At 36.5% G+C, this 14,270-nt stretch overlaps 1 protein-coding gene across 20 annotated transcripts in view; it reads right to left on the bottom strand.

The window, feature by feature from the left end:
• MBD5 (methyl-CpG binding domain protein 5) overlaps nucleotides 1-14,270 on the bottom strand; it is a 475,596-nt gene that overhangs the window by 313,920 nt on the left and 147,406 nt on the right. For 19 of the 20 annotated variants that reach the window (XM_063712773.1, XM_054549347.2, XM_063712788.1 and 16 more), the window contains one exon: nucleotides 6,146-6,239. The gene's annotated coding sequence lies outside the window, so the exon portion shown is untranslated. Of the gene's footprint in view, nucleotides 1-4; nucleotides 218-6,145; nucleotides 6,240-14,270 lie in introns of those variants that run through there. The other variant, XM_063712796.1, reaches the window with a different exon arrangement.

Raw genomic sequence — 14,270 nt, 5'->3', positions numbered from 1 at the left:
CTACCTTTCATCCTTTGGGCTCACTGAAAATGCCACAGACTGGATACTAGTTTCTTCCCACATGTGATGTCATAGTAGCCAATATCCCCAGAGGGAAATTATCTTACAAGTCAACATATCAAGACATTGAAGAAGCACAACTGTTTTCAAAGAAAAATAAAATATTGGCATACAGATTCTAAGAGAAGCAGAAATATTAAATGTGATGTCCCAAGAACTTAAAATAAGCCTAATAAACATACTAAAAGAGATAAGGGAAGATATTAGCAGCATATAATAAGAACAAGAGAACAAAGAAGCAAGCAGAAATATTAGGTACAAAAATATAATACTTGAAGTATATAGACTGGATAAATAATAGAATTTAAATGAGGAGTAAATTAATGAATCCGAAGATCAGTTTGAGGAAATCTTCAAACCTAAGAACAAGGATATAGAAAATATAAAAGAAAGGCTAAAGGATTGACAGTGCTAACATCTCAATAACAGGAGACTCAGAAAGAAAAACAGGCTGGGCCTGGTGGCTCACACCTACAATCCCAGCACTGTGGGAAGCCAAGGCGGGAGGACCACTTGAGGTCAGGAGTTCAAGACCAGCCTGGCTAACACGGTGAAACCCCACCTCTATCAAAAAATACAAAAATTAGCTGGGCGTGGTGGCGTGTGTCTGCAGTCCCAGCTACTCAGGAGGCTGAGGTGCGAGAATCGCTTGGGCCCAGGAGGAGGTTGAGCCGAGATTGTGTGCCACAGCACTCCAGCCCAGGTGACACAGTCAGACGGTCTCAAAAAAAAAAAAATTAAGAAGGATGTATTTGAAGGAATGATGGAGTTGAACAAGACAAAAAAAATCATGGATTTTATTTTTTTAAATTAATTAAAAAAAATTTTTTTACAGTGGTGATTAGGGAATATCACAGATTTTCAAAGTATTGAAGGAAAAATCTTAAAACCTAGATTTTTACATATGACAATGCAGTCATTCAAATATGAGGCTATGATGACATATATTTCCAAGCATACAAGACCTCAGAAGACAGTTTTTGATAAAATGCTTAAATAGAAACAAATACGGAAGATAATTAAAAGATGTGTGAAGTAATGCTGATAAAATATCTTGGCAAAATGTGCTGTTTTTTTAAATAGCCAACAGCTATGAAAAGGAGAACATAGGGGCATAATGGTTTAGGATTTAAAGTAGATAGTAGCAAATGATGGGGTAGGAGAAGATGAAGAGACAAAGGGATGTCAGAATGTACAAGATTCTTTGTAGGAGAGATATATATACATCCAATTTTTTTTTTTAGTAATAAAAGATTCAAAATAAATTCAGAAAACATTCAAAGTGTGGGGAAAACTTAAATATCGACAATGGTGACACACACTGTAATGTATAAACAATTACAATTATAATTACTATTTCATTTATTTTTGTTAGTGTGTCCATGAACTTCCTGCTTATGATCTTTACTCCTTTTTCTTTTTGTAAGGGGAAATACCCTTCATTTTTCTTCTGATAATACATGGTCACTATATGGTTCAAACTCTAAGATAAGGGGAAAATCTCCTGGAGTTAACTACAATCAGATACATACTATATATCAAATTGATACATACTATATATCAAATTGATACATACTATATATCAAATTGATATATACTATATATCAAATTGATACATACTATATATCAAATTGATATATACTATATATCAAATGTAGAGGACATCAGACCATATCGTTGTTCATTTCTTCTGCAACACTCACCTTCTTGAACATGATGCTTTACTTATTCTTTTATCAAAATATTCATCTTGACACATGTAACCAGAAGTTTTAAGAGCTATAAGGAAGTCAATTCAGGGCATTATTAACTGAAATTTCTAGTTATGCAAAAGCAGGATACTGTTGTAGTGCAGGATTAAGTGGCAGAGGGAGTTTAACGAAGCAAGACCAGGCAGATCAGAGACCAGTGGTCAGGGTTAGGACAATCAATTCCCAGTCAGTCCAAAAGGGGGGTGACCATTACATGGCTTAGTTGAATGTGGGCACTGAGATTTCCTGTGAATGTGAATGTGGGCTCAGTATTTCCTGACTCAAAGGAAACTCAGTCTGGGGTATACCTGAGGGTGAGAAGAATACCAGATGCCATCAAAAGACATTGGAAGGGGAGTGGAAGAAGCTGAGAAGGAAACCTGAATTGACCAAAAAGCATTAAAGATGCATATAACTGTCAAAGATACGTCCTCACCAAAATCCCCAGAACCAGATAGTTTTACATTTGAGTTAGCACACATTAAAGAAACAGTAAATTCCTTTCTTAAAAGGAGCAAACATGCACATCTAATTTTAGAAGGCTAGTGTAATCTTAATTATAAAACCAAACAAGGAAAATAAAAAAATTACACTGCATTTAACTTAAAAATATAGATTCCAAAATCTCCAATAAGATATTTGCTAACCAAACACAACAGTGTATTAAAGAATAATACATCATGATCAGGTAATACTTCATGATGCAAACTATGAATGCATGGATGGTTTAATATTAGAAATTCTATACATGTAATACATAACATTAATATACCACAGGATGAATACCTTATGATTATTTTAACATACACATCATAAAAAGCATTGTTAAGTTTCAATAGCTATTTATAAGACTGCTTAGCAAACTAAAAATAGAAGAACCTTTCTTAATTTGCTAAATGTTATATATTAAAAACATTTTGTAAGTATTAATTGAGAAACTTTAGGTTCACCTTTATGATGAGACATGAGATGGCCAACATCACTACTACTCTTTAACATAGTTCCAGAGGAACTAACAAAAAAAGATATAGGAAAGAAGAAAGAAGTTTAAATATAAAGATGGAAAGGAAGGAAATAATATTATCATTAATTTCAAATGATTATAGTCATCTATTTCAAAAAAAAGAACAATCTGTTAAGAGGGTTTAGCAATATAGTTAGAACAAAGATAAACTTTTAAAAATATCAGTAGCACTCATGTACTCCAGCAACGAACATCAAGAAAATATTTTTAATGGGATATTTAAAATCTGAATGTCTACTTAAAGAACATCATGCATAAAATTTAAAAGTTGAAAGAATGGAAGCAGATATTTTATAATATCTAAACTGATAGGAAATTAATATCGAGCACATACAACAAATTCCTATAAAACAATTGAACCCAAATGAAAAAATATATAAAGAATATGAGAAGCAAGTTCAGAAGAGGGAAATCAAAAGGCCAACAAGTATATGATGAGATACTCAAACTCAATAGTGATTTTAAAAAACTCAAATTAAAACAATGATCTATAAAATTACACACATTAGGCTGAAAACATGAGTAAGCTGGATAACACTAAGGGCTGACATGGATGATGAGAAGGTTATTGCTGGAGGCTGTAAAGACCAAAGTATTTATGTGGAGGAGCATCTGATAGGGATTGGTTAAATTAATCATAAACATATATTCTGTCACCCAGCAATTCTGCTCCTGGGTATATATTCTAAAGAAATCCTTGCAAAGTTCCATGATAGGACATGATGAACATCAGAATGTTCGTCATGATGTCTGTGGTAAAAGGAAATTGAAAGCAATTTGGATGGCAAACACTGAGGAAAATGGGTAGTGAAAATATGGCCGCCATATACTGTGGATTACCATGTAGCAGTAAGAAGCAGTAAAAACATGGCAACATAAATAAAGTTTAAAACTTAAGGTTATATGAAATAAAATAGTAAGAATCACAATGAGATACACAGCATGATCTCACTTACACTTATTTAAATTTCATGTATATAAGTCAGGGTGAGGAGAGGTCAGAGGTAAAACAAATTGTTTTTTTTATTTAAATTTCATGTATATAAGTCAGGGTGAGGAGAGGTCAGAGGTAAAACATAAGATGCTAATGTTGAAGCTGACATACATGTGGCGGTTCATAATATTCTCCCTTTTCCTTTTTATTTATTTGAAATTTCTCATATAAAAATTTTAAAATGTATGCATGCAAAACAATACTCATTATGAAAATATAAACAAAATAGAACAGTACAATAGATATTATTTTAGAATATCATAATATTAGAATGATTTCCTACGGGTCAAGGGCAGGAGAATGAGACTGGAAAATTTATAAATAAATAAAACAAGAAGTGCTTTGCATGAACCAGTAATGACAGTGCCCCATGGACCTAAGAGTGTGATTAACTCTGCTTTCTCTTTGTGTAAAAGGTCTTTTAAAAAAAAGATGCCAGGCAAGGTGGCACATGCATGTAATCCCATCACTTTGGGAGGCCGAGGCAGGAAGATGGCTTGAGCCTAGGAGGTCGATGCTGCAGTGACCCATGATTATGCCACTGTATTGCAGCCTGGGCAACAGAATAAGACCCTGTCTCAAAACAAACAAACAAACACACGACAACAACAACAAAAACCAGAAAGTGCCCGGCATGGTTAATGCACACCTGTAGTCCTAGCTGCTTGAGAGGCTGAGGTGGGAGGACTGCTTGAGCCTGGGAGCTCAAATCTAGTCTGAGCAACTTAAAGAGACTACATCTCTTAAAGTAAAAGATATATATATATATAAATTTTTTTTTTTTTTACTAGAAGGATCTGATTTAGACTGTGGAGAAGAAGGAACCATAAAAATAGTTATCTAATCATTATAATTCAGAAAACAATTGAATACCTCTTCCAAGTAACCAAGTCACCATATATAACTACGTAAATGAATTAGAAATAAGTAATATCACTTATGTTTTCAAAAGAAGTTATTTCTGACAATAATATTCATTATAGAAAACTGGCAAAAATCATTAAACAGTTAACCACAAATTAAGGAGAAAAAATAGACTCTAAATACTTGCACTCTAGAAGAATAAAGAAAAATAGAAAAAAGAAAAAACACTCCTGCACTAGGGGCTGTAAACTGTTTTACTTGGCTTATGTAGTAGCAAAAGTGGACTTTTTTTCAAAGGAAAAATTTTCTGCTGCTATTCAAAAATAAGGATTTTTCAAATTTATTTCTGTTCTTTAAAAAAACTACTGAGAATTGATTTTACAGCATCTAATTTCCATTGAGCAAGGATCCTAGAACTGAATAGGAGCAACCCGTTTACAGGTCACATACTCTCCAGGCTTCCATTGTCCCCATTTGGCAAGGAACATTAAAATATTGTTTTTGGAGGTTTATTCCCCTTGTATCTCACTTGAAATTTTAACAAAATGTGGTCAGAAATTTACTTAGTCATGTAAGTATGTAAGCAGTCATGGGAGGCGTGAACAGAAGGTACTACGTGAAAGAATATGCTAGGTAAAGAGAAATTTTGGGGGAGCCATGACAAAATGAAAAGAAGTTTGTATTCAGGGGTTATAATGTTATGAGTATATGAAACTATGACAGAGTGTTTTGGAGTGGATAAAGAACAAGTTCTTAACTTGTTAAAGGGGCTGATTAATAAATACATGAAAAGAAAACAGTGCAATGAATGATAGTTTTTCTGTTTAATTATTTTTTCACATTAAATTCTGCTGAGTTGTATTCACAGGTTTGATAGAAGTTACTTTTTTTATTGAGACAGAGTTTCGCTCTGTCACCCAGGCTGGAGTGCAGTGGAGCGATCTCGGCTCACTGCAAGCTCCGCCTCCCGGGTTCACGCCATTCTCCTGCCTCAGCCTCCCGAGTAGCTGGGACTACAGGCGCCCGCCACCACGCCCGCCTAATTTTTTTGTATTTTTAGTAGAGATCGGGTTTCACCGTGTTAGCCAGGATGGTCTGGATCTCCTGACCTCGTGATCCGCCCGCCTTGGCCTCCCAAAGTGCTGGGATTACAGGCGTGAGCCACCGTGCCCGGCCAGAAGTTACTTTTTTTATTCTTTATTCTTAACTGGTTTGCACTTGTGTATTACAATTTATTATTTTTTAACCAACCGCTTATTACAAATGAAATCTGATACTTTCTGTCAAGATGATATTATGGAATAAAAATTTGTGTCTGAATATGAATGAATGCAGTTGTGAGGTAACTTAGGAGCAGTGATAAAAAGTAAACAAGTTTAACAAGTCGAATTATAATCTGACAACCCTAACCATTTACATGGAATTATATATGGGGCTATAGTTACTACTTACCTTTAGTGCTTAACTTCTAAAGATCTTGTCTGTAAACCATAAAGCCTTCAATGTCTACTTCCCACATGTAGAAACTGACATCTTCAATGTACATCTAAAAGAGAAGCGTAAGAAAATATATTGAATTTGAGATTATAGATATTGCTTCACTTATTTTAAATATAAAAAAATTGAAATTATTCTTCATGACTTTATATAATAAGCCTGGGCAAAGGGATGTATTATAGGACATATTTTATGTAAACAAACAGCAATAACACTAAGATTTACCCTTTAGAAGAATCAGAATGTTTTGTGGAACATATGTTATGATCCATCTCACAGAGTTGAGTACTTTCTATAATACTAATTTGATCTGGCTACCTAGTTTCTATGCAAAATTTTTATACGATTTAAAATACATAAATTCTGGTGTCCTGCAGAAACAGAGCCCCATTCTAAAAAATAGTGTCCCTGCTCAAAATTATTACAAAAATATTCTTAATTACACTTGAGTTGCTTATAAAAGCCAAAATCATAGAAATCAATTAGTTCATCATTCTGTCCTCATGAAAAATTCAAAATTCTATTCCTCTTATTACTTAAATCTCCCCAGTCAGTACTTTACACCAACCTGCTAAACTTAGCATAAAAAAAAGCCCTTTAAATAAAATTTCCTCTAATAGACAAATGTGATTATCCAGAGAGAGCGTTTTTTGCCTAAAGAACTTGATTGTGAATTCCTTGACAATGCAGTTAGGGAAACAGGATTTGGAAGCTACAGTGCCATACTTAGTATGTACTTTTCATTTTTGTTTTGTTTTGAGACAGGGTCTCCCTATGTTGCTCAGGCTGGTCTTGGGCTCCTGAGCTCAAGAGATCCTCCTATCTCATCCTCCCAAGTAAGTGGTTTTGAGTACTGTAGATTCTCAAGCCAAACATAAATGATTTTTGGATTAGCAATATCATTGCTCCTTTTGGTCATTAGTGCATATGTCGGTTTTTCAGTTGCAGCTGTACAATCAAACACTTGAAACACTTTTAAAATATATTCACACTCAGCATATTCTTTACATATTATGGTTTAATTAGTATGAGGTAGGGCCAGGGCTCAGGTATTTTTAAAAAGCATGAAGGAAGGATATCTTTTTCTCCAGTTGAGAAACAATTTCACTGCAACTATTTAGCTTAGTTTCTACATATTAATAAGACATTAACTTCCAAAAATACTATTTACAGATGTCTATGAAAAACATTGAGTTATTTCTAATACAAATACTAAATGTCAAAATGATTTGAAAGCTTCCATGATACACACAAACATACCTCAATGACCATGTAATATCTTAGATACAAGGATGCAAGCATGTTGCAATTGGTAGCTGGCATGAATCTCAAACTGTAATGCACTTAAGGACCAAAGTAGTACTTTAAAATCTAGAACCCCAGGTGCATGCCCACAGTTCTCGTTCAGAACTAGGCTGAGGCAGATTCTCTATTCTTTACAGGCATCTTGATTATAATGTAGATCTACAGTCCATGTAGAATTGTGATCTAAAGCACACATATGAACACTGACTATTACTAGACTCTCATTATTAGCATTTATGTAAATACTTCTTGAGTTTTCTAAGATTATATTTCTAATCTTTAAAGATAATCCCAAGACCCACTAGCTTAGGAAGGAACTTTGAACATATAGTAAATAGCACTTCAGCAATAAATCAATGTAGACATACTAAAATAATGTTTATGGATTACATCTTTTGTAAGCTTTGCTATCCTCTTAGATAAACTGTGTAGGTAGACAATCAATAAAATACTGTGGCAAAAAAGAGGGAAATGTTATATTCCATAATGAAAATTTTACTGAAAACCTCACATATAACTAGAAACATGCCCTTGATGGCTCAGAATCAATTTTTTTTTTTTGTCCTTAAATTAGTGGGGGTGGCAAGCTGGGGAGAAGCACTTCTAGCTTCGTTTTCTGTTTAAATACAAAGTCAAAAATTTTATAAAGTCTTGAATCGTCTCTCTCTCTCTCTCTCTCGTAACTACTAAAAATGACATGAAATAGGCTATTAATGTTTTAGTTTTGAAAACTGTTGTTGGGCGCAGTGGCTCAAGCCTGTAATCCCAGCACTTTGGGAGGCTGAGGCAGGTGGATCACCTGAGGTCAGGAGTTCGAGACCAGCCTGGCCAACATGGTGAAACCCTGTCTCTACTAAAAAATACAAAAATTAGCTGGGTGTGGTGGTCTGCGCCTACAATCCCAGCTACTCGGGAGGCTGAGACAGGAGAATCGATCTCTTGAATCCAGGAGGCAGAGGTTGCAGTGAGCCGAGATCGTGCCACTGCAATCTAGCCTGGGCAACAGAGCAAGACTCTGTCTCAAAAAAAAAAAAAAGAAAATTCTTATAAACAGGTCCCCAAATACTTTCCAATAAAAATATATTCATACACATATACCATTTAAGATTTTTTTCTGGAAAAAAGAAAAACCTCTAATAAACAGAGGTAATTATCTGAGTCTTTGTTACATATAACAAGGATGGAGACCTTAAAAACTACTAAACCAGAGAAGAAAACTATACTTTAGCTCTTATTTTCCTTACCTAGTTTGAAGTTCTCTTAATAAAGTATTCTTTTTACATGCATGTAATGCTAAGGATCTCAGATTTTCTACAAATTCAAATCAATCGACAGTTTATCATTGCAGTTTATCTTTTTCTGCATATTTTAATAAGAACCAATATCTCTGTAAGTCACAAATAGTCTACATCACAAAATAATTCAATCATATTAATCTTTAATGATTAAAAATACAAGTTTCCAGATAACAGGCATTGTTAAGTAGCACTAACATTTGTCACGTAAATTACTAAAACTTATTTCTTGCTTTTAAATATAGTAAATAATAGCTAACATTTACTGAGTTCTAAATTATAAGTAGTATAGTTAATTCCCACAACAATCCTAAGAAGTGCTTATGTTCTTAAAAATTAGAAAATAAAGAAGTGCTATTATCATCTATATTTTACAGATAAAGAAAGTGAGGAACATAGACCACGTAAGTTATCCAAGGTTCCATAGCTAATAACTAGAAGAACTGGATTTCAAACTCCAGCAGTCTACAATTAACTATGGTATTTTCTGAAGGCCCCATCCAGTAACCTAAAATCTCCAATAACTCTGGAAGCCTCAGAAATTAATATGAAGATATCTTTGGTCAGGTTTTCCATCTGCAAACAAAATGCCATGGTGTCCACTTCCAACTTTGCTTCTTCCTCACAAAAAAAGATGATTACTAAGCCCCACTTAGCTCTACATACATTCTATTATTCCTGTGCAGTCTAAATAATAAGGTCTCTATGACACGAAGAGTTTTCTTAAAACCTTGGTTTTGCTTCTAAATGTAATATTCTATGTGCCTAATCACATTAAGATCCATTACGTATGGTTCAATACTGAGGTACAAATTTGTGGTTTTAAAACATTTTCAATTCTCTTACAAAAAATTATACCTTCTTAAAATATGACTGCAATTTCAATGTTTTATTGTATTTTCACAATAGCTATATATATTTATAAAATACAAAGTGAAGTTATGATTTATGAATACAATGCAAAATAACTAAATGAAGCCAGTAAACATGTCCACCTCAAATACTTAATATTCTTTGTGGTGAGAATATTTGAAATTTACTGTCTTAGCAATTTTGAATTTTACCATACTCTACTTTTTCTTTATCCATTCATCATCTTAGTTTGATTCTGTAACTTGGCTATTGTGAACAGTTCTGCAGAGAACATGGGAGTGCAGACATCTCTTAAAACAAACTAATTTAAAATGTTTTGGGTGAATATCCAGAAATGGGATTGCTGGATCATAAGATAATTCTATTTTTAGTTTATTGAGGAACCGTCACACAGTTTTCCACACGTGTACATTTCCACCAACAGTGTACAAAGGTTTCCTTTTCTTTACATCATCGTCAACATTTGTTATCTTTTGTATTTTTTTTTTTTTGGTAATGGTCATTCTGAGAGGTGTGAAATTATATATCATTACAGATTTAATTTGTATTTCCTGAATGATTAGCAATGTTGAGAAGTTTTTCATATATCAGTTGGACTTTTGGATGCCTTTTTTTGAGAACTCTATATTCCGGTCCCCTTCCCATTTTTAATTTTTTTAAAATTTTCTTGCTATTCAGGTGTTTGGACTTATTATATATTTTGGACATTAACCCCTTATTCAATGTATGACTTGAAAATATTTTCTCCCAATCTGTAGGCTGTCTCTGTACATTGTTTCCTTTGCTGTATAGAAGCTTTTTCATTTGATATAATCCCCTTTATCTATTTTTGTTTTTGTTGCCTGCACTTTTGGGGTCAAATCCAAAAAATCAATACCCAGACCAATTTCGCAGTTTTCCCCCTAAGTTTTCTTCTAGTAGTTTTACAGTTTCTGGTCTTAACATTTAAGTCTTTAATCCATTTTGAGTTGATTTTTGTATATGGAGTGAAATAAGGGTCCAATTTCGTTCTTCTATATGTGGATATCCAGCTTTCCCCAACATCATTTATTGAAGAGACTATCCTTTGCCATTGGTTATTGTTGACATCTTTGTCATAAATCAATTGATCATACATGCATGGGCTCATTTCTAAGCTCTCTATTCCAGTCCACTGGGGATGTGTTCATTTTTATTTTAATTTTTTTGCTAGCACTACAGCATTTTTAATTACTATAGGTTTGTAGTACAATTTGAATTCAGGTAGTGTGATGACTCCAGCTTTGATTTTTTTGCTTATGATTGCTTTGGCTATGCAAGTTTTTGCTGTGGTTCCATATAAATTTTAGGATTTCTTAATCTATTTCTATGAAAAATGATGTTGGAATTTTGATATGGATTGCACTGAATCTGTAGATAATTTTGGGTAATATGAGCATTTTAAGAATATTAGTTTCTTCAATGCTAAACATGGGATATCTTTCCATTTATTTGTGTCTTCTTCAATTTCTTTCATCAATGTTTTAGTTTTCAGTGAACCTGTGTAGTTAGATTTATTTATTTATTTATGAGACAGAGTCTTGCCTTGTCACCTAAGCTGGAGTGCAGAAGCAGGATCATAGCTCACTGTAGCCTCTTTACTGCTGGGCACAAGCAAATCTCCCATTACGGGATCCTTGGGGTGTCACTTTGCCAGCCAGAAACCTCTGTGGCTAGTGGCGCCTTTGCCTGAGTTTTGCTCGGGTCCACTGGGCTCATTCTGTCCACTTGTGCACGCAGACTGAGTTCGGCTCATGATACTGGCCCAGATCCACACTTGCCAAGGATGAGCCTGGCAAGGAGTGGCAACGGGTGTGTGAGCAAGCGTGGGGTCCGACCACTGCGCAGAACCAGGCGTACTGGCTGCAGCGGGGTGGGCTGCCCCAGGCGCTGGCAAAGGTACCAGCTACGTGCAAGGCTATGGCTGGACGAGGCATACCGCAAGCAGTTTCCACTGCAGACACCTGGGAACACAGTGGCGCTTGGAAGCTTGGAGATGCCAGGATACACAGAGCCACAAAGAGGGTGTCACAGCACTGGCTCAAGAAGCCCCCTGGTTTGGGCTCCCAGAAGGGTTACAGCTCGTCTCTTCTTTCTAGTCGCCCCCATTGTGGTGAGTGGGGGGCATGTTTTAGCCCTGTTTGTTACTGCTCTTTCAGTGGTGCCATTCGGCGGGTCCCAAGTTCTTGTCTCACCATCCAGCAAGAATGAGGTACGCGGACAACTGGATGGTCAGCAAAGCAGAGAAGAGCTTCACTGAGCAACAGAGCGGCTCTCAGGAGATCTGAAGTGGGTAGCTCTTTTCCGCAGGCAGGTCGTCCTGATCAGTGTCCAGCTCTCAGTGGCGAGGAGACCCATGGTGGCTGGCTGCTTTCTGCAGGCTGGTAATTAAGAGCTGAGGAGACCTGAAATGGGTAGCTCCTTCCCGCACCTGGTAGTCCCAATGGTCTGTATGAGTCTGACTGACTCCAGAGTTTTTATGGGCTTCAGAAGGGAGGAAGTACATGGGTGACTGGTCCATGGGCAGCCATGGCGGGTCTGGAAAAAGCACCATGTTTTCACTCTGGCTGGCGGACTCCACCTGGAACTGACAGCCTAGCCCCCACGCTTCAGGCTGTCCCTAGTCTGAAGATGGGGCTTCACCAGGGACCTGCCCCTTTCCACCCAGGAGCCTGTCTGCCTCCTGCTGCCATCAATCATGTCAACCAGGGCAGCCAGCCTATTCCTGTGGAGGGGTGCTTACAGGCCTGCCCCAGCCACCCTCTGCCTTCCCCAACCCCAGGCCTCCTGCCCAAAGTTTCAGAGGGGGCTGAGGTGGCAGGGGGAGCTGAGGTGGCAGGAGGGCTGAGGTCTGCACAGCCCCGAGCATGCGCACACTTGACTGGTCACAAGAGTGCCTCAGCTCGCCTTCAACCTTGCTCTGAAATGGGAGCAGGCACCGGGAGCAAGGAGAGGCCAGGCAGCAGGAGCAGGTGTCTTGGAGCCTGCAGGGGCAGGGTGGGCTTCCCAGGCCCCTGACAGCGCAGGGATGCCAGGGTCTACAGCCACTGCTGGGTGGCTGCAGGTGCTGTTCCTGGTTCCTGCAGGCTCTTCAGAGCACCCAGCTTTGGCTGCAACTCCCCACCTGCAGCTGGATTCTTTGCAGGGGCAGTTTCAGACAGGCCATTGCGGACATCACTCACACCTCAGCCTCCTGAGTAGCTGCGACTTACAGGCACATGCCACTGCACCTGGCTAACTTTCAAAATTCTTTGTAGAGATGGGGTCTTGCTATGCTGTCCAGGCTGGTCATGAACTCCTGGTGTCAAGCGATCCTCCCACTTCAGCCTCCCAAAGTGCTCAGATTATAGGTGTGAGTCACAGTGCCCAGGCAAATTTATTCTTAAATTTTTTTGTAGCTATTTTAATGGGATTTTTTTTTTTTTATTCTTGGAGAGTTCACTTAGTGTATAGAAATGCTTCTGATTTTTGTATGTTGATTTTTTGTATCCTGCAACTTTACTGTACTTGTTTATTCTAATAGTTTTTTGGTAGAACCTGTAGGGTTTTTTATACATAAGATCATGTTATCAGCAAACAGTGATAGTTTTACTTCTTCTTTTCCTATCTGGATGCTTTTTCTTTCTTTCTCTTGCCTAATTGTGCTGGCTAGGACTTCCAGTACTATAATGAGAAAGAGAGGTAACAGTGGGTATGTTTGTCTTTTTCTGGTTCTTAGAGGGAAAGCTTTCAGCTTTTCCCATTCAGTGTGATGTTAGCTGAATGTTATACATAGTCTTTATTGTGTTAAGTTCCTTCTATACCTAATTTGGTGACAGTTTTTAACATGAAAGGATGGTGAATTTTGTCAAGTATTTTTTCTTCATCCATATGAGATGATCATATGTCCTTCACTTTGTTAAGGCGAAGTATCACATTTATTGATTTGTGTATTTTGAACTATCCTTGCATCCCAGGGATAAATAACACTGGATCATGATGGATGATATTTTTAATGCGTTGTTGAATTTGGTTTGCTAGTATTTTGTTGAGGATATTTGCATAATATATACATTAAGATACTGGCCTGTAATTTTCTTTTTTTTAATGTCCTTGTCTGGCTTTGGTATCAGAGTAATGCTAGACTCATAAAAAGAGTTTGAAAGTATTATCTGCTCTTTGATTTTTTGGAAGAGTTTGAGAAGGACTGGTATTAGTTCTGCTTTAAATGTTTGATAGAATTTTGCCATAAGCCATCAGGTCCTGGGCTTTTCTTTGATGAGAGATTTTGATTACTAATTCAATCTCCTTACTTGTCATTGGTATGTTCAGATTTTCTGTTTCTTCATATTCAGTCTTCGTAGGCTGCATATGTCTAGGCATTTATCCACTTCTAGGTAATCTAATTGGTTGGTGTAGAATTGTTCATAGTGGTCTCTTATGATCCATTCTGTTTCTGTAGAATCAGTTCTAATGTCTTCTCTTCCATTTCATTCCAATAAAATTGCATTCTAGTTTTAAAATAAGGCAATTCATACAGAAAGAAAATATGCTTTCTACTTCCCTGAGATATTGGTATCAAATCATAAACTTTTAACAGTGATTGTTTT

The sequence above is a fragment of the Pongo abelii genome, chromosome 11 (assembly GCF_028885655.2).
Source record: "Pongo abelii isolate AG06213 chromosome 11, NHGRI_mPonAbe1-v2.0_pri, whole genome shotgun sequence".
Taxonomy (NCBI): Eukaryota; Metazoa; Chordata; class Mammalia; order Primates; family Hominidae; genus Pongo; species Pongo abelii.
Note: the sequence above shows the minus strand (reverse complement) of the source record. Positions and strands in the feature narration are given on the sequence as shown.